The sequence below is a fragment of the Pelodiscus sinensis genome, chromosome 1, assembly GCF_049634645.1.
Source record: "Pelodiscus sinensis isolate JC-2024 chromosome 1, ASM4963464v1, whole genome shotgun sequence".
Classification (NCBI taxonomy): Eukaryota; Metazoa; Chordata; order Testudines; family Trionychidae; genus Pelodiscus; species Pelodiscus sinensis.
In genome coordinates this window covers 120,138,038-120,161,644 of record NC_134711.1, presented here as the reverse complement: position 1 = coordinate 120,161,644, position 23,607 = coordinate 120,138,038, and the positions used below count along the sequence as shown (strand labels likewise).

General features: G+C 48.3%; 1 protein-coding gene and 1 long non-coding RNA gene across 20 annotated transcripts in view; one reads left to right on the top strand and one right to left on the bottom strand.

The window, feature by feature from the left end:
* The window catches only part of PPFIBP1 (PPFIB scaffold protein 1), a 162,015-nt gene extending 155,009 nt beyond the window's left edge, over nucleotides 1–7,006 (bottom strand). For 9 of the 19 annotated variants that reach the window (XM_075899163.1, XM_075899170.1, XM_075899189.1 and 6 more), the window contains exon 1: nucleotides 6,850–7,005. The gene's annotated coding sequence lies outside the window, so the exon portion shown is untranslated. Of the gene's footprint in view, nucleotides 1–5,652; nucleotides 6,138–6,480; nucleotides 6,785–6,849 lie in introns of those variants that run through there. The other 10 variants (XM_075899106.1, XM_075899057.1, XM_075899153.1 and 7 more) reach the window with 6 other exon arrangements.
* On the top strand, nucleotides 6,846–22,054 carry LOC142818595 (uncharacterized). Its single transcript, XR_012896137.1, has 3 exons — nucleotides 6,846–6,980; nucleotides 20,062–20,188; nucleotides 21,936–22,054. It is a non-coding gene; the product is annotated as an uncharacterized LOC142818595 (long non-coding RNA).
* The last annotated feature ends 1,553 nt before the right edge of the window (nucleotides 22,055–23,607 follow it).

Here is a 23,607-nt window from a genome sequence, read left to right as displayed (position 1 = left end):
AAAGCCCCAAACCTTGCCCAAGTTTTCAGGTAAATGTTCCCTTCCCTCACAAATTATTTCCATGCAAGAGGGAATGAAAGAGGCTTAAGAAAGGCTACGGCTGCAATTTGTTTTATTTAAAATATTTCCATGCACCACAATCAGTTTTATTACATGGTAATTTAGTTTGGGCTTTTGACAAAAACAGAGACATATTCTTTGCACAAATTAAGCTTTTATCCACCATATTTTTCCAGTCTACAACCAAGATAAAGGAATAAAAGGCCCTGAAAGCTACAAGCTTGAGGAAACCCTATGTGTGAACAGGAAAGTCAATCCACATCACAGGTAAGTGACTGCAAATCCAGTTTGATGACTCATTAACAATAAAAAATTCCAATCTTTAGTAAAAAATAATAAACCTCAAAATGGTAATAAACTGTTTAGTCACTACAATTAGAAAAACAGCAGAGAACCAGTAACCTTAGCCTATCTGAACTAAAAATACAAATCACTATGTTCAATCAGAAAAATGACTGAATAATTCACAGCACCTTGGAAAATGTTCACACTTAATCCCCTGACTGGATATTTTGTTTAAAAACAACCAAACAAGGTCAAACGCCACAGGAAAGATCTGAAAACACAGTATCCCACTGATAGAGCCATTGTTTTCCTCACTTGATGTAATATTTGAGGCCTTGGTTTACAATAACTGAGGAGAAAAAGTTTGCTCTATAACAACAACAGGAGCATGCATGGGGGAGGAGGGGTAGAGCATGCTGGAGCATAGGTCCCTTCCCCAATATTCACTAAAAAGTATTTATTTCTGCTTCAGCCTTGGATCCAGCCCTAGATTCTGCTCTAACAGGCCCCTCCAAAAGGAGTCAAATTTAAATTCCTGTGCACGCCCCTGTCCAACAGTGATGCATTCATATTTCCAGGTAACCCACTCACTAGAGAAACATAATTTAGTGCTCCAAGAAGAGAACCAAGTTCCAATTCTGGATTTGATACCAACTCCTTCAAAAATCTTGGGCAAGTCTAATACCTCTAAGGGATAATACTTATCTTGGCTCACAAGGTACTGTGAAGATCAGCATTTGTAAAGCATGTTGAAGACTATCTTGTGCTCTATATTAGCCTGGTTTCTGAAACTGTCTTTACATAGTTCTAGCAGTTTCTTCACAAGTTTCAGGTCACCTCCCTAATGCAATAGTATTGGAGTTATTCCCAACTTCCACTGAAATCAGACTAAACAGATATATAAAACTAGCGTGGAAGGAGAATCAGACTCAGCATTTCTATTTTTTTTTAAATGCTGCAGCAACATAATTATTGGCCAGTTCTACTGAAAAGTTTATGAGAAAAGTCCTCCTTGTCAAAGGGGGAGTCATTGCAGCTCCTGCACACTAGCTTTGATCTAGCTACTGGAGCAATGAGGCTACAGCAGCATGGTCTATACAGGCTACCCAAAACTCTGCGTCATTACTCAGCCATCTAGCCTGCACTGAAGCCTAGATGGCGATGGCTTCACTAGGCCAGTACCTGAACTTGCTAGATCATATACCCTGTGATTAGAAAGTGGGCACACACTTTGTTAGAAAACTAACTCCCCTTTGTGCCATCACCCCTAGACTGTAAGCTCCTTGGGGAGACACTCTCTTCTTAAGGCACATCATGATTAGGTCCCAGAGCCAGAGAGAGTTTACTAATGAAATGACTGCATGGGTGATCCCACTCACCCACCCGCCGCCTCTGGAGGGCTGGGAGCGAAACTCCACAGACTGGGGAGTGAGGGACTTAGAACCACTGGTGCCTGCACCATGGCCCCACACACATTCTGCCCTGCCCCCACTCTGCCTCTTCCACCAATGGTTCCTTCCACTCGCTCCTCTCCTCCCATTGCCCACCTAAAGCAGGTAAATGGGATGAGGCCATGCCCCCCCCCCCCCCGGTCTAGGAAGGGGGCAGATCGGAGCAAGCACTGGGTGGGGAGACTTTGGGGAAAGAGGCTGAGAGAAGTGAGCAGCTGGGCCGGGGGGGGGAGGGGAGGAGGATGGGAGAAGACAGAGGGCGGGGCCACAGTCCAGGTGCTCATGGCCCCACCCCTCACTTCTATGTTGCTTCCAGCTCTCCTGTGAGAGCCTCCACAATGGAGGACCCATGTGCCACCTATGAATGACTGGCAACAATGATCCACCACTATTAGGGGAGGTCACTGTTAACTGTACATATGCAAAGATCCCAGGGCATTTGGACTAATTGTTTATATTAGGCTCCAATTACTCATCTGAAAAGTGTGGGTAATGATTCTGATCTTCTTTGCCAAGCTCTTAAAGGGATTTAGGGACAAAAAGAACAGGGGGACATCATCATGATCAGGTTTCTATTTGAGATTAACCTTACCACAGAAATATACAGTAAACCTGGCCAAAAAAGAGGAGTCAAAAGTTATAGCAAAAATGTTAAATGTTCAAAGCTGATATCTGTATGTTTAACATGCAAGACAGAAATAGGTCACAGTAATTGTGTAGCTTTAAAGCTGCAGAAGAGGCTGAATTTCTTTTTGAAGTCTGAAAATAATGAGTTCAGCAATAGAAGAAGCTGTCAAGTAGACTGTGCTGGTGACATGCATACCTCAAGGATGAGAGCTATGGGAATGGTTATTGAGGCATGGACACAAAAGTAAGGTAAATACCTGTAAACTTCACTGCTGAACTGCAGCAGTATTCACAAGGCACTCCATTATCTCCTTTCCCAGCATGCAGTGGACTATTACTATTTGTACTGTGGTAGCAGCTAAATGCTCCTATCCCAACCTGGTGCCTTTCTACTAGGCAGGGTACAAACATATGAAGAGATAAAATCCCTTCTGTAAACAGCTCACTGTCTAAAGGCTCTATGTAAAATCTAGAATGGATTCTCTGGGGGGAAGCATCTTCTTTGGTTGTTCCAAGTATTGATCAAGATTTTGGAGGGAACGTGTGTACATCAAAGGCAAAATCTGTACTTGCAGAGGCTTCCTTTGGCAGTAGGACTTAGGCGGTTCTGCTGTACCAGATGACGGGAAGTAGGGCCTCAGAGAAATGCCGGGTGTGAACCGGTTGTGTAAAGCTCAGTTTTGCGGGGAATGGTCCAGCATGCAGCTGGGATGGGTTGTGGAAGATGTAAATCCCAATGACCTGCTGCCATGTAGATCCTTCCCAGTGGAAGGGATGTGTTTGGGCTACAGAGAAGTTTAGTGGTTGTGGTGAAGGGGGTGCAACGATAAGGAAGGAATCTTAGCAACACTCCATACCTCTGTGGTACAAAGCAGGGGTATGTCTACACTGCACCATTGTTTTGAGATAACTAGTATTATTTTGAAATAATGCAAGCATCTACACAGCCATTCCATTATTTCAAAGTAACGGACAGCTTATTCCAAAATCTGTAAACCTCATTCTATGAGGAATAACACCTATTCCAAAATAGCTATTTTGAAATAAGGCATGAGTAGATGTTCCACTGCTGCTCTTTCAAAATAGCCCTTCACCTGGGCCATTTTAAGTTATTATTCCCCAGTGCCTCAAGGGCTCTAAATCAAGATAGTACATCTACATTCGAGAACCCTGCCTAGGACTAATTTTGAGGCTTCCCTGCCGTATAGACATGCCGTTTCAAAATAAGCTATTTCGGAATAACTATTATTCCGAGGATGGCCCAGGTGAGAGAATAGACCAGATTCAGTGCTGACTTGCATTCAGTGTGACATCGTTGTTCACAGAGCATATCAGCATCACTTTGCTTTGGCTAACGGAAAACAGGAGGTGGGGTTTTTTTTGTTTTTGTTTTTTTACAAATCCAGGTTATGCAATATGTATCACTCCTACAGTACTTTCCTACAGTACTTTCCAGGAGAGGATCTTAAAAAGTACAATACCAACATTAATGGATTGAGCTTCAAAATATCCCCACAAGATAGATGTTATCATCCCTAGTTGAGAGATGAGGAAAGTGTGGCACTCAAATCTTAGAAGACTTAATAAATCAAGTCAGCATCAAAGCAAAACAGAACCCATATCTCCTGGTTCCCAACCCAGTGCTTCAATGATGCCTCTCTGATTACCATGGTACTGATTTTACTGAAATCTACACTTACAATGTGACCAGAAGTCAGAAGTCCTTCACAAATGTTAATTCTTAAACTATGACTCTTGCCTTTAATAGAAGCAATAAATCTGGATTTGACACACCAAGACATTTTATTGTCAGACATTTGATCACACAAGCATGAAGAACATTTTTCCTTTGAGGACTCAGTTTGAGGAATGCAGATACTTGTTTTGCTCAGCTCTGTGGCATATACTGAAATGGCATCAATGAACAACTTATGCAGTGTAGCTGTAGCCATACTGGACCCAGGATATCAGACCCAGGATATCAAAGTGAGTGAGGTAATATCTTTTATTGCTCCAACTCACCAACAGAAGTTGTCCTAATAAAAGATATTACCTCACCCACTTTGCTTCTCCAACAATCCACTCAAACATTTTACTATTGAAATCCTTTTTGGGGTCAAAGCAACCAGACCAAACCAGCAAAGCCTCTGAAAGCTCTCAAGATAACTAAACTTTAGCTACACAGGCATAGTTAAAGCAATACTAACTACTCTTGTGCATAGACAAGCATTTTCATTTAAGAGTCAACAGTATACAATCCCCCTCACATGAACACAGTTATACCAGCAGAACTATTGATGTTAGGGAAGGTAAATAAGCTATTTCAGTATAAGGAATTTCTATACTGGTATAGCTGCATCCACACTAAGGGTTACACTGGTTTAAACAGTCTGACAAAGAGCACAACAAAATAGTTATATAAGACTGTGTAGACCAGGCCTTAGAGAAGGAAACATCGCTAACCCAAGGCACACCTAGCTTTTTAATGGTTGTATTTGGAAGAGTTCTACTGAATCCATGAATTATGAAAGAGCTTGAACTTAAGCACACCTTTCTCCTACCATCTTCCTAGAAGCAGAATGTCTCCATGGCTTGTAGCTAGTGACTTTCAAGAATACATCCCAGTACACGCGGTATGGCAAACCAGACACAGATTCAACCCTTTTGCTATAATGCACTATATTACACAGTAACAGAAATATGACAGGTTTAAATTTAGACCTTCTTCTAATCAGCTTCATTTTTCAAGCCTAGTAAGTGGCTAGTTAGCAGAGTCCAGTAGTCTAAATTTTGTCATCACCTGTTTACACACACACACACACACACTTACACACACTTAGTTTTCATCCCTATTGGCTGGCCTGGAGAGGATGCCATTTGATACACACCACTCTAGTGCCATGAGTCTAGCTGCCAGCTAACCATTCACTCACAGCGAAGCCAATTCCTGTTCCCTTATGGAGATGCTACAAGGTGGGAAGAAAGGGGGTTACCTTCCTTTGGACTAAGGAAAGCAAAACATTGGAAACATGACTCATCACCCTAGATTATTTCTGTCAAACCCTAGCTAAAGATCAAGAAACAGGCAATGTCTTTTGCAGCAAGGGGAAGAGGGGGGAGACAGGTCGACAGCTCTCTCCAAGAGAGTGGCTACACAATCTCTAAATACAGTTTAAAGTAACCAAGGCAGATATGGCTTTTAAAGTTTTAAACACAGTTGCTTCTTTACCTTTTTTTAGTAGGCACAAGATTGATTTGTCTCATTGCAATGCATAAGCATTAGCCAGATCTCCTTCTAACTTTGCCCGTTGAAACTGGAGTCCACAGCAATCAGGGGAAATAAAGAAGTCTATGTTCACATGAGCCCTTCACTTTCCAGAAAGAGCAGAACTTTAAAAGCAACAGAAAATGTTCCTGTGTTAAAATTAAGGAGGAAAGCGGAAATGGCTGAGACGAGCAGGATTATCTGTGCTGCTCAACTGAAATGTTTCCCAAAAGGCTGCTTTCCCTTAGATTTAGGAGACAGGTTTGCAATTAACACATGCAGCTGAATTTCACACAGCCTCCCACAGAATGCAAATAACTTACTGAGTGCAACATTTTTAATTAAATAAAAGGCACCTACAGCCTTTCTTGGGGATGAGAAAACCCATAGTGCTAGTGAACTCAATCAGCTTCTAGAAGATGATTTTTTTTGAGAACCCTAGTCTCAGTCACTACACTGCAACAAATTAAGCATGTTATTTGAAGCAACATTACAACCAACCAATGCTTCCTGTTCTCTTTTCCACATAGCATGGTATAAGCCTGAAGCCAGAAACTTATAGCACCTGAAGGCACCAGGTTTTCTTTTTCAAGGAATCCTCCCTCCCCCCTTTCTCCACAGAGAAACCATTTAAACACACACACATCCTTACAAACACCAGATTTGCAATGTACTACAAAGCATACAATCGCCTCCCCCACCACTTTTTTTCGGTCTGCAATCTCTCAGCATTTTCCTTCACACTCTGCTACCTCCTCCCCAAACAAATCCTTCCAACTATTGCAAACAAACCTTCTACAGGAAACCTTCCCACGGACACAAACACCGTCATGCTGCAAGGCAGACTGAATTAGGTACTGTCTCGCCGCCCTTCCGTGGGAGCTTTGCCCGATCCGTTACTGAGCAGCCCCGCGCTTCAAGTAAAAACCCAGAGGCCAAGAGAGAAGAGAAAGGGACAGGTTTTGTTTTGGAAGGAGGAGCAGGAATTGCAGAGGGAAGCTGAGCCCCAGGAACAGCAGCTGCAGACAGCCCCGTGTTGCAATACCACCCTCTTTTCCTGACTTCCACCAAAGTCCAATCCGACCCAGCTACCTGGGTGGAAAGCAGCCAGGTCCCTCCCCAAAAGTTCTGCCGCCCCTTCCCCCAGGCCGAGCGCGGTACCTTCTCCCTGGGCAGCCTTGTTAAACCCTCGATCGCCCCCTCCTCCCCGCCGGGCTCGCTCCCTGCCTCTCGCACCAGGGCAGGAATCCGAGCAGGGGCTGAGCTGGGAGCTGACGTCACTCCGGTTCCAGGTACCTCCCTCCCCGCGGGGAATGGCCACAGAGGCTCGGGGAGGGGCGGGAATGGCAGCCGGCACCCTCCAGCTCATTGGGGCCGGGAGCAGTCACTCAGGGGCAGGCAGAGCATGTGTGCGTTCCAGGCGGGGAGCGCCAGTCCTGCTGGAAATCGGGACGGGGGGGGGGGGGGGCTGTGGATGCGACTTCCCTGGTGTCTCTGGGCAGGGGGCGGTGGTTTCACGAAGCGCTCAGGAAGCCAATGCTGGGCACCTTCTGCATGGGACAGTCCTGACCTCCGAGCCCAAAAGGAAAGTGTAAACAACCCCCCTCCCCGGTTACACTGCAAGTGTGATTGACACCGGGGCTGCCCCACTCTCTGGGGGTGTTCCCTACACAGACTGTTCAGAATCGACACACGCTCCAAATCAGGGCCAGCGCCTTCCCCAACTTTCAACTTCTTAGGACACGCCTCTTGCACCCCCACCGAAGAGCAACGTCTCGCAACTCCCACACAGACACACACCCAAAGATTCCTCCCTGCAACGCCTCTGTTGATACTCCCGGGATTGTTCCCAGCTAGGCTCCAGCAACCTGTGGGCACCCCGCGGAAAGCTGCCTGCAACAGAGTAGGGAGGAAAACAGGAACCCAGCGCTGCATTCTCTAAACCTCTTGCACACAAACATCTCCGGAGTTTGGCTCCCTCGTAATTAGAAAACATGCTCCAAGCATTTGGATTTCAATACAGGCTTTATCCAGAGTAACCCATACTCACTAACTCAGCACACACAGTCAACTCTGAAGCAAAATGCAGGACAATGTAGCACTTTAAAGACTAACAAGATGGTTTATTAGATGATGAGCTTTCGTGGGCCAGACCCACTTCCTCAGATCAAATAATGGAAGAAAATAGTCACAGCCATATATACCAAAGGATACAATTAAAAAAATGAACTCTGAATGAGCCAAACAGGAAGAGCATCCACAATTCCCCTCTTTTAGGGACTATCAGTAAAGTCATCGCTTTTACTATGTTTGGGATCGTCTAACAACTATGCAAACCACTACAAAGCTCCTACCTTTAAAATATTACTACTACTAAAATAAAAATAATAAAAAGCAAGCATTTAAGGATAATAGCTTGTATAGTGTCCTTCTTGTAACATGGCCTCTGGAGATGTTTATTTTGGGTCTGCACATCCTAAACTCAAAACTCAGGTCATCTGAAGAAGTGGGCTGTGCCCACAAAAGCTCATGGTACCAGCTACATGTTTTGTTAGTCTATAAAGTGCTACCAGACCATTTATTGTTTTTTAAGTTTAACTTCTGGAGATGGTGGGTACTGGCCTCTGCTATGTGATGTGATATTAATAATTTGTATTCTTGAACTGATAGTTCCTGAATGGAGCCAGAAAATAACATTAAAGTTGGCCTTTATCTTAATTACACTGAGTATTCGTTATGTAAGCAATCCCACCTCCCTCCACTCCTGTAGATCACCTTCTGCGAAGATCTAAATTTGTTCCCCAACTAGCTTCTTCTGAATCAGAAGATGCCAACTGTGGATGCCAAACATGATCTTTGTTGCACTACGTAACTTGTCCACACTTTGCCTCCGTGATTTCTATCACTCTTCCATGCAAAAAAATGAGCCATTATAGAATCATAGGACTGGAAGGGACCTTGAGAGGTCATTGAGTCCAGCCCCCCCCCGCCCTCAAGGCAGGACCAAGCTCCGTCTACACCATCCCTGACAGATGTCTATCTAACCTGTTCTTAAATATCTCCAGAGAGGGAGATTCCACCACCTCCCGTGGCAATTTATTCCAATATTTGACCACCCTGACAGTTAGGAATTTTTTCCTAATGTCCAATCTAAACCTCCCCTGCTGCACTTTAAGCCCATTACTCCTTGTCCTGTCCTCAGAAACCAAGAGGAACAAATTTTCTCCTTCCTCCTTGTGACACCCTTTTAGATATTTGAAAACCGCTATCATGTCCCCCCTTAATCTTCTTTTTTCCAAACTAAACAAGCCCAGTTCATGAAGCCTGGCTTCATAGGTCATGTTCTCTAGACCTTTAATCATTCTTGTCGCTCTTCTCTGTACCCTTTCCAATTTCTCCACATCTTTCTTGAAATGTGGCGCCCAGAACTGGACACAGTACTCCAGCTGAGGCCTAACTAGTGCAGAGTAGAGCGGCAGAATGACTTCACGAGTTTTGCTACCAACACACCTGTTGATACAACCTAGAATCATATTTGCTTTTTTTGCAACAGCATCACACTTTTGACTCATATTCAACTTGTGGTCCACTATGACCCCTAGATCCCTTTCTGCCATGCTCCTTCCTAGACAGTCGCTTCCCATCTTGTATGTATGGAACTGATTGTTCCTTCCTAAGTGGAGCACTTTGCATTTCTCTTTATTAAACCTCATCCTGTTTACCTCTGACCATTTCTCTAACTTGCTAAGGTCATTTTGAATTATGTCCCTATCCTCCAAAGAAGTCGCAACCCCACCCAGTTTGGTATCATCTGCAAACTTAATAAGCGTACTCTCTATCCCAATATCTACATCATTGATGAAGATACAGGCAGTCCCCGACTTACGTGGATCCGACTTACGTTGGATCCCTAGATACGAACGGGGTGAGGCAACTCCCGCACATGCGCAGCAGCATTCCCGGGGCTCACTCACCTGGGTCCTAGGATCCTCCTCCTCCTCGGGCCGGCTCTGACTGGGGTCCCGCAGAGCTGCCGGGCAGAGGAAAAGTGCCTCCCCACGCCCGCTGCCCCCCCACCCACCCCCCTGCCAGCAACAGGCTGCCCCCTCCCCTGAGCAACAGGCTGCCGAACAGACAAAAGCAGCCTCTCCGCTCCTCCTCCCCTCTATACATGCTGGGCTCCCTGGGCAAACAAAGACTCCACCAACACAAACAAAGTGCTGGCCTCATTGTGTTAGCAAAAAAAGGACCCTCCTCCTAGAACCCTGGGTGGTGTGTGGAAATAAAGCTATTAGCTCAAAGCATGGTGCAGAGCTGTTTGGTATTTGATGAGTTACTCCTTTAGTCCTGAGTTTGTCACAGGGACAGAAATAGATGTGAAATCTTCTGAACAGGGGAACAGACAGCAAAACAAACATTAGAGGGGAGTTAACCTTTCCCTATGCTATCCAAAACTAAAAAAAATGTTTGGCTAGAGTTTCCCCTACAATATGTACCAGTTCCGACTTACATACAAATTCAACTTAAGAACAAACCTACAGTCCCTATCTTGTACGTAACCCGGGGACTGCCTGTATTGAACAGTACGGGTCCCAAAACAGACCCTTGCAGAACTCCACTTGTTATCCCTTTCCAGCAGGATTTAGAACCGTTAACAACAACTCTCTGACTACGGTTATCCAGCCAATTATGCACCCACCTTATCGTGGCCCTATCTAAGTTATCTTTGCCTAGTTTATCAACAAGAATATCATGCGAGACCGTATCAAATGCCTTACTAAAGTCTAGGTATATGACATCCACCGCTTCTCCCTTATCCACAAGGCTCGTTATCTTATCAAAGAAAGCTATCAGATTAGTTTGGCATGACTTGTTCTTCACAAACCCATGCTGGCTATTCCCTATCACTTTATTGCCCTGGCAACCCTGTCGCATCAGCACCCCACCGTAGAGAGGCCCGTCTGGAGTTTGGAGAGCAGCACCAACTGGTGGAACCGGGTGGTCCTCGGACTATGGGATGACCAGCAATGAATCAGGAATTTCCGGATGAGAAAGCGGATCTTCATGAAGCTGTGCACCTGGCTCACCCCCCCGCTCCAGAGAGCCGCCACCTGGCTGCGGGCACCCATCCCCGTGAAGAAGAGGGTCGCCATCACGCTGTGGAAGTTGGCCACACCGGACAGCTACCACTCGGTGGCACAGCAGTTCGGGGTGGGAAGATCAACCGTCAGAGTGATCGTCGTGGAAGTAAGTCCCAGGGGGAGTGGGGTGGGGGGAGGGTGCTGCACTCCAGGCCCAGGGACAGCCAAGACTCCAGGCTGGGTCGCCCAGGGGTTTGGGCCGTCCCTCCCTTGCACAGGCCCGGTGGGGGGGGGGGGGCATGGGGCGAGGGAGGGCCCTGGTGTGTGTGTGTGTGTGTGTGAGGACACAGGGAATCAAGGGGGGGGGCCCAAGGGAGTGCACACTCACCCCTGCCGTATGTGATGTGTACCCTTGTGTTTCTCTGCACCCTTCTGCAGGTCGTCCACGCCATCAACAACGTCCTGCTCCCCAGAGTCATCCACCTGCGCGACGTGGATGATACCATGGCCGGCTTCGCTGCCCTCGGGTTCCCCAACTGCGGGGGAGGCCTGGACGCCACCTGCATCGAGCGGGCCATTTCATGAACCGCAAGGGGTACTGCTCCATTGTTCTGCAGGCCCTCGTGGATCACCGGGGCCGCTTTATGGACATTTATGGGGGCTGGTCCGGCCGAGCACACGACGCCCGCATCCTCCACAACTCTGGACTCTTTCGCAGGTTGGAGGCAGGGACCTACTTCCCCCGGCGAGACTTGACTGTCGGGGATGTGCCTATGCGGCCCTACATGGGGCAGCCGGACCAGAACCGGGCCCGGTTCAACGACCGCCTCAACCAGGTCCAAAATCCAGTGGAGCTCGCCTTTGGACGTTTAAAAGCCCGCTTCCGTTGTTTGCTCACCCGTCTCGAGATGGGTGAGCAGAATGCAACGGAGGTACTGGCCGTCTGCTCCACAACATTGGGGAGCGCAGTGGGGAGGCCTTCCTCTGTGCATGGATGGCAGCCGGCTCACAGACATTAGACCAGACCGACACAGCTGCCGTCCGCCAGGCGCGCCAGGATGCGGTGCGCATCAGAGAGGCCCTGGTGGACGTGTTTGCCCAAGCCCTGTGGTAGGGTCGCCTGGGTCTCCCCAGACTACTCCCTCCCATCCCCTACCTTTCCCTACCTCCTCCCCTTACCTCTCCCCCAATTGTAAAGCGTCGGTTCAAAGCATATCGGCCATCATTGTGACTGTTCGTCGGGTGTGTCGGGCTTAGTTAGGGTTTTTCTTTTTAGTTTAGGCTGCGTTCACCTGTGGAACTCCCTGCCGGTGGAGACTGTGAAAAGCTTTGGGCTAATCACTGGTATTTGACAGGGAGCGAGATGCATCCCCACACAGTGCCTGGGAGCACATCTGGCAGAGGTGGTCTGGGCCCTCAGATCCCCTCGTGTGGGATATCTCCTGGACGGAACCAGAAGAGTTACTGGGTGGGGGAGGGTGTCCCATCCTTGCAGCAAAACTCTGGGACCCTTCTCCCTCCCAGTATCCCTCCCGCAAGCCCGGTAGCCCAAGGACATGTGTGGCCACAGTGGGGACTTCCCTCGGGGAACCAGCCAAGGCACCGGGAGCAGGCGAGGGGCTCGGTGGGGTCCACGGTTACAGGACTGTGATACTGCAGCGTACCCAACAGCGGCTGGCTGTGCCTCGCAGCCAGGCATGGGACAGTGTGCCGTTCTCCGTGCTGCACCCTTGGCGGAGGTGCGGGCTCTGGGCTGAGTCCCTGGGGCCCTGGCCGGTTCCAGCCGGCATCCACCCTTCCCCCTGGTCCCGCCGGAATGTGTGTGAGCAGCACGGTCCCAGGCGTGCCCTGCAGCTGCCTGCCGTGGACAAGTGCTGCTCGGTCACCAGGCTGCACGTGGTTGCATGTGCTGCTTGCTGCCTAATGCTACGCAGCGTGCAGCTCGCGTGGCCTGAATGACATGCTCTCCCCCTCCTCCCTCCGGGCACTTGGCTCCCCCCCCTCCGCCTTCAGCCCCCTGCCCTTTGGTAGTGCAAACTCCAAAGGCTCACCAGTGGGTTCCTCCCCGGCCTCGGCCTCAGAGGAGCTGCTGGAGGGGGCCTACTGGGTGGTGGCAACACTGGCCTCCTCTCCACCGGATGCGCTGCCGCTCTCCTCTCCCTCCCCCGCCTTGGTGGGTCAGACGACGGGGGGCGCTGGCAGATGTCCACTGGCCCTGGTGGAGCTTGTGGGGCTGGCTGGCCCAGAAATGCGTTGAGGCGTTCGTAGTAGGGGCAGGCGTCTGGTCCTGCCCCCCTGCCCTCACTGGCCCAGATGTACCCCAGCCTCAGTTCTTTCACTTTTGAGCGGACCTGCTCACAGTTCCGGGTGGGGTGTCCGTGCTCGGCCAGATTGTCGGCGAGCCACCGGTAGATGTCCACGTTGCGGCGCCTCGAGTGTAGGTCGTGGAGACCCTCCTCCTCCTGCCACAGGTCCAGGAGGGTCTCCAGCTCCCTGGGGGCCCAGGATGGGGCCCGCCGTTTGCGGCCCCTGGGGGCCTCCTCCGCTGGCAGTGCAGGGGGCTCACCAGCTGGAGCTGCCATTGCTGCTGAGAGATGGTGGCTGGGCAGCACAGCGGCACGTGGCAGAGCTCAGGCAGCAGGGACTGCGGCACGCTCCTGCCACGTGCGCCCAGCAGCCTCCAAGCTCTTTAAGAGCTCGGGTTACCAGGAAGTCCAGGGCTCCTACGGGGTCTCGCAGCATCCAAAGCGCTTTTTTCCGTTTCTTCTGCTTTTCCGGAAAAGCAGCCTACACTGGCCCTTTTCCGGAAAAGCTTTTCTGGAGAAAGGACTTTTGCCCGAGCGGGAGCAGCATAGCTTTTCCGGAAAAGCAAGCGGCCACTGTAGACAGCTCGCAGCTTATTCCGGAAAAGCAGCTGCTTTTCCGGAATAAGTGGCCCAGTGTAGACACAGCCACCCAGTTCTTTCAGTCTTCCCTCATAGGTCGTACTTTCTAGACCTTTAATCATTTTTGTTGCTCTTTCTCTGGACCTGCTCCAGTTTCTCTACATCTTCCTTGAAATGTGGTGCCTAGAACTGGACACAATACTCCAACTGAGGCCTAATCAGCACAGAGTAAAGCAGATAACTTCTTGACTGTGTCTAGACTGGCCAGTTTTTGTGGAAAATCAGCTGCTTTTCCGTAAAAACTTGCCAGCTGTCTACACTGGCCGCTTGAATTTCTGCAAAAGCACTGACTTCCTACTGTAAGAAATCAGGGCTTCTTGCGGAAATACTATGCTGCTCCCGTTCAGGCAAAAGTCCTTTTTACGCAAAGCTTTTGTGCAAAAGGGCCGGTGTAGACAGCTCAGATTTGTTTTCCGCAAAAAAGCCCCGATCATGAAAATCGCGATCGGGGCTTTTTTGCGGAAAAGTGCGTCTAGATTGGCACAGACGCTTTTCCGCAAAAAGTGCTTTTGCGGAAAAGCGTCCGTGCCAATCTAGATGCTCTGTTCTGAAAATGCTTTTAATGGAAAACTTTTCAGTTAAAAGCATTCCTGGAAAATCATGCCAATCTAGACGCAGCCCTTGTGTTTTGCTCACAACACTCCTGTTAACGTATCCCAGAATCATGTTTGCTTTTTTTTTTTCCCCACAGTGTCACATTGTTAGTTCATATTTAGCTTGTGGTCCAGTATGAGTCCTACATCCCTTTCTGCAGTACTCGCTTCCCATTCTGTATGTGTGAAACTGATTGTTCCTTCCTAAGTGGAGTACTTTGCATTTGTCTTTCATCCTAATTACCTCAAACCATGTCCAGATCATTTTGAATTATGACCCTATCCTCCATAGCACTTGCCACCCCTCCCAGCTTGGTATCTTCAAACTTAATAAGTGCTCTCTCTATACCAATATCTAAATTTACAGTGAAAAGCAGCAATAAAAGGGTATGAGTAGACCAGAATTGTGATCTCACTTGCAATGGTACAAACCAATGAAGTCAATGGAATCAAATGAGTATAGAAGTGGTGTGAGATTGTAACTCATCATTCATTGAGCCCATCCATCCAAACTGCAGGACTATGTAGCACTTTAAAGACTAACAAGATGGTATTAGATGATGAGCTTTCGTGGGCCAGACCCACTTCCTCAGATCAGATTTGATCTGAGGAAGTGGGTCTGGCCCACGAAAGCTCATCATCTAATACCATCTTGTTAGTCTTTAAAGTGCTACATAGTCCTGCAGTTTGCTTCAGCTATACCAGACTAACATGGCTACATTTCTATTACCATCCAAACTGTCCTCCAAATTAGCCACCTCTACCAGATTTTTCTCTTGCAAGGTGAAATGACCAGCAAATATCCCATGAATCACTTAAATCCCACATAAATCGTATGTCAGGATTCATCTGGGATTTAACAGAAGCCTGGTCTTTCTGTTGGCTGTCTGCACAATGAATTGGCATTTCTTTTCTGTTCCTAATATAACCTTTCAGAAATTAGGGGACTAATTGCAGTACTCAAGGTGAAGATATACTGTAGCATCTATTTTGTACAATGACATTTTCTGTAATGCCAAGATCTTACTAGCTGTCATGCACCAAGAAAACATCTAATTTCACTTATTCACTGGCTTCCTGGATCTTTGTGTTGGGAAGTCATAACATAGTCAAACTCCATCAGCGTGTATGAGAACAGTTGTATTTTACCTGGAACAGATCTACACAGAAACATAGAAATTGTTACTCACCTTGTGCAGTAACATCTGTTCTTCGAGATGTGTGTCCCTATGGGTGTTCCACTACAGGTGTCGGGCTCATCCCGGCGCCGCAAACCGGAAAGTTTTCGCCAGCAGTAGCCCCCTCCAGAGGACCGTGCATGCGCAGAGCGTCCCATGGCGTTTGCGCCTTTTCTGCATCGCGCGGTCCGACTCGCCAGTTCCTCCTAGCCGGAACATCTGAAACAGAGAAAGAAGAGCTCTGAAGCAGGGAGGAGGGCGGGTCGTGGAGCACCCACGGGGACACACATCTCGAAGAACAGATGTTACTGCACAAGGTGAGTAACAATTTTTTCTTCTTCGAGTGATGTCCCCGTGGGTGCTCCACTACAGGTGAGTATGAAGCAGTCACCCAAACAGCTGGTCGTGCTTCGGAATTATCTGTGCACAGAAGAAAGAACTGCCTGAGCGACTGCTATGTCTGCAGCTTTGAGACGGTCAAGGGCATAATGTCGAGCAAACGTGGATGAGGACGACCATGTTGCTGCACGGCATATGTCACGTTGTGGGACGTTCTTTAGGAATGCTGTGGAGGCAGCCATACTCCTGGTTGAGTGTGCTGTTGGTGGACAGGGTAGGGGCCTGCCCCTGAGGGTGTAGCAGCGAATGATGCAGTTAATGATATGCGACGATATACGTTGTGACGACAGTTGATGACCTTTAGAGCGGGTCGCCACTGATAATAGTAATCGTGGAGACTTCCGGAAGGGACGCGTTCTGTCCAAATAGAATGCCAACGCCCTTCTGACGTCTAATGTATGCCAGCGAGCTTCCTCAGGTGTAGCATGTGGCTTGGGGTAGAAGGTAGGAAAGACCATAGGCTCATTGACGTGGAATGACGAATTAACCTTTGGCACGAAGGCTGGGTGACATCTCAATGAGACGCCCTGTTGAGTGAATACTGTATAGGGAGGATCGGCGGAGAGTGCCGCGAGCTCGGAGACTTGTCGGGCTGAAGTGATCGCGAGGAGAAAGGCAACCTTAATAGTGAGAGTCTGTAAATCACAAGTTGCAAGTGGTTCAAATGGTGGACAGGTAAGAGTGTCCAGTACGAGGGTAAGGTCCCATGGTTCTGAGATAGGCCTATGCGGTGGGTAGAGATTGGAAATATCCTTAAAGAACCTCTTCGTAAGTGGATGAGAGAAGACAGAAAAACCCTCTATCGGAGCGTAAAAGGCCGAAATCGCCGCCAAATGTACTCTTAGGGAAGCGACTGCCAAGCCTTGTGAATGTAAATGGAGTATATAGTCTAGGATGCATTGGATATGTGCTTCGAGAGGATCGATGGTTTGTGATTGGCACCAAGTATAGAAGCGGTGCCACTTGTAGGTAAGATCTCTGAGTGCTGTGACAGCTGCTTTGTACCAGTACGTCTCTGAGTGCTTGGGAGCAGGTTAGCTCTAGGCCTTGGAACCAGTTAGGAGCCAAGCTGTCAGATGCAAACTGTCAATGTTCGGATGGAGAAGATTGCCGCGTTGCTGCGAGATCAAGTTGCTCAGCTGTGGAAGTCGTTGAGGTCTGGATAGCGACATCTGCATGAGTTGCGTCAGCCAGGTCTGGCGAGGCCAGAAGGGAGCCACCAGGATTACTGTCGCTGCGTCGGATAGTATTTTCCCTATTACTCGGGGTATCAGCGGAATCGGGGGAAAGGCGTATAGGAGATGATATGTCCCCCAATTGAGCAGGAAGGCATCTCCCATTGATTGGCTGCCTATGCCCGCTCTTGAGCAGTAAGCGCGACATTTCTTGTTGTCGTGAGTGGCAAAGAGGTCGATTTCTGGGTAGCCCCATAGCTGAAACAGATCATGGGCTACGTAGTCGAGGAGTTCCCATTCGTGTTGGGATTGGAAGGATCTGCTGAGTGCATCTGCAATTGTATTGATCTTGCCGGGGAGGTAGGAGGCTGTGAGTGTGACACTGTGGCGAATCGCCCAGTTCCAAAGGCGCACTGATTCCGCACACAAGGTCCTGGATCTGGCTCCGCCCTGTCGATTGATGTAGTATACAGTGCATATGTTGTCCGTAAGGACCTGTAGTGTGGTTCCCTGGATCTGGTGGACGAAGTGGCGGCAAGCGTTGAAAACTGCTCTGAGCTCCAGGAAGTTTATATGGAGTAGGGATTCCTGGTGGGACCACAAGCCTTGAACCCGATGTTGTAGTATATGTGCTCCCCAGCCTACAAGGGACGCATCCGTGGTAAGCTGGATTGACGGGGGTTGAGCCCGGAAGGGGACACCAGCAAAAGTATTGGCAGGGTGGAGCCACTATGCGAGCGAGTCCCTGACGCGGGCAGGAACAGGCGTGAGCCTGTTGATATTGGTAATACCAGGTCTGTAGGTTGCAAGAAGCCAATGTTGCAGGCACCGCATGCGAAGGCGAGCGTGGGCTATGACATACGTAGTGGAGGCCACTTGTTACCCACCAGCTCTGTGATTCTTGGGGAACCAGAACATGGTCGCCTGTCAGCCTTGTGCTCTTGGGGAGTCAGGGAGTGACATTCATGGAAAACCATCCCCCTCCCTCAGGCCTCTGCTAGAATCAAAGACAAAGCAATGAAAAGGCCGGGGAAGACACACCTAAACTGCTTCAGACAAGGGTGATACAATTAAGGAAACACCCCAGCCTCATTTACATTAAAGATGGAACAGAGGGACATCTCATTAGCATACAGAATGGAGAGCAGCTCTTCCAAGGCAGGAACCGCACTGAACTATGGGACACCGAAAGCAGAGAAGCACTGCCTGATGGGAAATCCCTGCTCCAGATGCTAATGAACCTAAGCCTGCTCACACCCAAATTAGTCATTATCAGACCAATTCTAGTAACGATCCTATTGACATCTAAAATACTGAAACTGCCAAGTTGCATTGTGAGCTCGTTCAAGGAACATCACCCATAACCAGGGGTGATCAGTCTCTATTGTCTCTCCTCTTTCTCTTTGAACTATCCCTATAAAAACTCCTATCCTTGCCCCAAGAAATCTGTTCTGATACCTGGACTTAAACTGCATCAGTTCCATTGAGACTTCTTCATCTCCTGTCTGATCGTGCTGGGGGCTCTGTCCTGCTTTTCTCCTGCCCTCTGGACCCCCGGCTACCATCATCATCTGGGAACCCCGATCAGTGCAAGCTCCGTGGAGTGGTGAGGTCTCTCTCTCTCTCTCTCTCTCTCTCTCTTTTTCTCTCTCTCTCAACTATCTCTCTAAGCATAGCCTCCTGACCCTGCCCTGTGTAAACTGTTATATGGTTACCTAACATTTGTAAGCAGCTTCAATTTAGATTTAATATTGTAATTGTTAGATTTAATATTGTAACTGTTTGATATCTATTCACTACTCAGAAATAAATCACTTTCATTGTTAAGCTGGTTGCTTCTCTCTCTTTCTTTCTCTTTTGCTCACTCTTCCTTAAGGGGTGTGGTTTTGGCTTCCCCATTCGCTCTGCAACAACGCTTCTTGTACCCAAGCAAAAGATCCCTGTAGTGCCCAAAATCCTGTGGGGTTTGCTCATCGTGTGGTTTACCAGTGAATGACTGTGGTGTGAAAGTGGGGATAGGGGGTGCTGAACCTGGGGGCTTATGAGGATGGCAGCTTAAAGTGCTGTTTAATCCAGCCCACGGAGTCCAAAGGCACATGAGGGTGCAGTGTGGCATTGCTGTGAAACCCAGCCAGCTGAGTCCAGGGACATATGAGGGGGTCAGCTTGTGAGTGCTGAGTACCCAGTCCTCTCAGACGTGCTCTGATTAGTGGGTGTGAGTGTCTGTGTGTGTTGCTAAGGTGGGAAGAACCCCATCCTGAGGAATCTAGTTCCTGCAGGAGAGCTCCAGTGGGAGGGGGAATTGGCAGCAGGGAGAATTCAGCTCCATATGAGAGCCCCAGTAAGCACCAACAGCACACGGATAGAACTGTTAACCTTCCCCCAGTCCCATAAGGGTAACCCTGATAAATGAGCATACCCCAGAGTATTGGGCAAATCTGGTAACACATGTGGCCTAACAGTTTCAGGCAGGTGAGGTATGAGACTGCCGGGGCAGTAAGCAGGACGCTCGATAGGTCTCGGATGGCGTGGGCTCTGTCTATGGGTAGGTACGCCATAGCGGTTGTAGAATCTAGTCTGGCTCCAATGAATTCGATGGACCGGGCTGGGACCAGAGAAGATTTTGGTAGATTGATGATTAGTCCAAGAGTCTCGAAGATACCTCTTGTAGCGGTAACTGCGGTCTCGGCCTCTTGCATCGAGGGGGCCGTGAGGAGGTAGTCGTCAAGATAGGGAAAGATGGTGATGCCGGCTCAACGAAGGTACGCAGCTATGACTGCCAGGGTCTTTGAAAACACTATTGGGGCTGCGGATAGGCCAAAGGGGAGCACCACATATTGGTAATGATCGTTGCCCATGGTAAAGCGTAATCTCCTGTGAGCTGGATGGATGGCAATATGGAAGTATGCGTCCTGTAGATCGAGGGACGCGAACCAATCCCCTTTGTGTAGTGCTGGGATGATGGAGCCCAAAGTAACCATTTTGAATTTCTGTCTTCACAGGTGGCGGTTGAGGCAGCGAAGATCCAGGATCGGTCTCCATCCGCCAGACTTCTTCTCAGTGAGGAAGTACCAGGAATAGAAGCCTCTGCCTCGGAACTCGGAAGGAACTACTTCTACCACACCTATGGTAAGTAGGTGCATGACCTCCTGACGCAACAGAAATTCGCGAGAGGGGTCCCTAAAAAGGGACGGGAATGGAGGGTTGGTGGGAGGTAGAGTGGAGAAGGGAATGGTGAGTCCAGAGGTTACGATCTCCCTGACCCAATGGTCCGTGGTGATGGTGAACCAACGGCGGCAATAAGGGTTCAGGCGGCGGTGGAAAAGCTTGGTTACTCGTGATGGAGACTCCAATGGGGGATGGTACGCAGACCCTCGACAAGGGCGTCAAACTTGCTGCCGAGGTTGTTGTTGATTCTGATGCTTAATGGGCTGCTGGCGGTGACGTTGGGGGCACTGCCTTTGTTTATGTTGGTCGTAGGGCCTGAAGCGTTGGGTGGAATAATAATAAGAAGGCCTTTGTCTGTTATACGGCCATGCTCTCCTGCGCCTGAAAGGCGGAGTGTACATCCCGAGGGTTCTTAACGTAGTTCGGAAGTCTTTTCCGGAATGGAACACTTGATCCGTGTTCTGGGCAAACAAGGAGGCTCGATCAAATGGAAGGTCCTCCACCTTGGGCTGTAGCTCTTTTGGCACAGAAGCAAGGTGGAGCCAAGAGGCACGTTGCATGACGACCGATGTCACCGTAGTGCGGGAAGCTGAGTCGGCAATATCCAGAGATATCTGGAGTGCATTATGGGCTGCTGTATAACCCTCCTGCACAATGGATTTCAGTACATCCCTTTTGGAGTCTGACAGATGTTGTATCAAAGGCACCAACTTCAAGTAATTATCGAAGTCGTGGTTAGCAAGTTGGGCAGAGTAGTTGGCCATCCTCAGTGTGGCTGTTGCCGACGAATATACCTTCCTGCTGAGCAAGTCCAGACGCTTAGCTTCCTTGTCCGCAGCAGAGTTTCTTGATTGTGCAGACTTCGCCTGGGTGCCGAGTGCTTTCTCGGTGCCATCTCCAGTGTCTGCATTGGTTGTGGCTTAGTCTTCGGTGCCTGCTTAGGCTTCGGTGCCGGGTTGACTCTCGGTGCCGGGTTAGTCTGAGAGTCTTCGTGAGGCAACGGTGCCGAGTGTCTCGGTGCCGAGGACCGCACCGTATCTGGCTGCGGTGCTGCTCGGAGACTCGGTGCCGCAGATGATGGTGCCGATTCCGGACGACCTGGCGGGACCGAGAGCACTGAGAGTGCGGGGCTCGGCGCCGATGTACTACGGGCTTTGGGTAACTTGTCCACTCCCTGTGTGGGAGGGTAGCCCGATGAGCCTCGTGTCTCTCCTGCACTTAGGCTCCTGGACGGAGCGGAGCTTTTTCCGTCCCTGGACTTATGCGGGGCTGAAGCTTCCCGTTCTTCTACTGACGGGGACTGAAGCGCCTTATTGAAGAGTAGCATCTTCAGGCGCATTTCTCTGTCCCGCCTCGCTCGCATAGTCAACTTGGAACAGTGACCGCATTTCTGGGGGATGTGGCCCTCTCCCAGGCAGCGAAGACAGCGGGAGTGGCCATCGGAAACCGGCATGGCGTCACCGCACGAAGCGCATTTCTTAAAGCCGGGAGAGCCGGGCATGTTTAGTGCGGTGGTCTCCGGGGGAAGAAAGAACTTGAGGAGCTGGTCGGAGCGGCCCTCAAAGGTTATAACGGCAAGAGAAATGTTTTTTTTTTAAACTATTAACTACTAACTAACTAACTAACTAAGATAATAACTGACTAACACTATGTAGGAAGGGGCTAACTGGGAAAGAACAAACGAATAAACGATACGATTTCTCCTCAGGGGAGGAGCGTGTTCCAAGTCCATCTGCGGCCGTGGACAGTTAGGAGGAACTGGCGAGTCGGACTGCGCGACGCAGAAAAGGCGCGAATGCCGCGGGACGCTCTGCGCATGCACGGTCCTCCGGAGGGGGCTACTGCTGGCGAAAACTTTCCGGTTTGCAGCGCCGGGACGAATCCGACACCTGTAGTGGAGCACCCACGGGGACATCACTCGAAGAAGAATCTGCTTTTATTTTGCCAAGTTATCTAATTGTGGTTGGTCTTTCTAGACATTCTCCCAGTGTTCCCAGTAAGTTGTGTGCTTGTGCAACCACTCAGAGCTAAGTTTTGTTTCTACTAGTAGTGCACATTTACACTTGCTTCGGTGCACATAAAATTGTTCCATACATGGATGAAAAAAAATCTGCACAGGCATAGAAAAGATTAGAGGGAACACTGGCTTTGACTGTTTTGAATCTACAACACATTTTGCCACCTTGCTATGCAGCCTGTGTCCCAGACAATTAATAAATATTAGGGTTGGGATCAAAAACAAAAATCCTGGACCTAATCACCTCACTCCTTCGGTCAATTTAAGCAACATTGATCCCTGGTGAAACACACTACTATAATCTCTGTCTGTCCGTTTATTTCTTTTCATTCTTTTTATTTTTTTTTCTGATTCTTAACTCTCCTTTAATCCTGAAAGACAAAGAGCAACTCACAGAAATCTAATCTAAACAGAAATATTTTGTAGGAGGTTGAACAAGTGAGTTTTGTCTGAATACAAATCAAAACTGAAAAAGAATTTATGACCATTGTTTGAATTCTTTCATTAAAGAAAATACCTTGTAAGTCAAGACAAATCTCTGATGAGGGTTTCTGCTTTGCTTATCTCTTATCTCCCAAAATAGCTTAGCCCTTCTTGCTTCAGGCTGAATTGTAAGAAAGGTTGTTGTGCTATACATTTCTGAAAAATGCAACATTTGGAAAAATAAACATCTCACCCAACCCTTCTTAGGAAGGCAACAGGAGATTGTCACAACCAGATATTTGCTCTAGAATGTTTTACATTCTTTAATATATTTTGTGCAATGAAAATAGTCTCTATTTGTGGTTCAAAATGAGTATGAATACTTGAGCCTATAATTCTGACAGCTCCCACGGGCATTTTGAAGATAAATACTGTACATGACTTTGTCTTTTTAGTGCCAGTGAATAACTCAAATGTTTGTATGGATTAACATGGCTGTATCATTTTAAATGTTCAAAGTACTGTACAGAAGAACTAATTAATCCTCACAAAGTGTCCATTTTAAGTGCTAACATTGCTGTCATCACTGTTGTATCTGAACAGCCCACAGTCTTTAATGTAATTATCCTTACAATGCCCAGGTGAGGGGCAATTACCCCATTCTATAGCCATTTATTTGAGATAGGTGGGTACATATTATTATGACTGAATGTACTTCTGTATTCACACCCTGCACACTACTGCAATCATCTTTGTACACAATATTTCTTGTGTGGTATCATTTGAAAACTCTTAATTTGTTGATCAGTATCATCCTGATAAAATATGGGTGTCAACATTGTTATGTGAAATTATAAGATGCCACTCTATGGTGTTATTAACACATGTACAGCTGCCAACTTTTAATTGCACAAAACCAAACAACCTTACCCCACCCCTA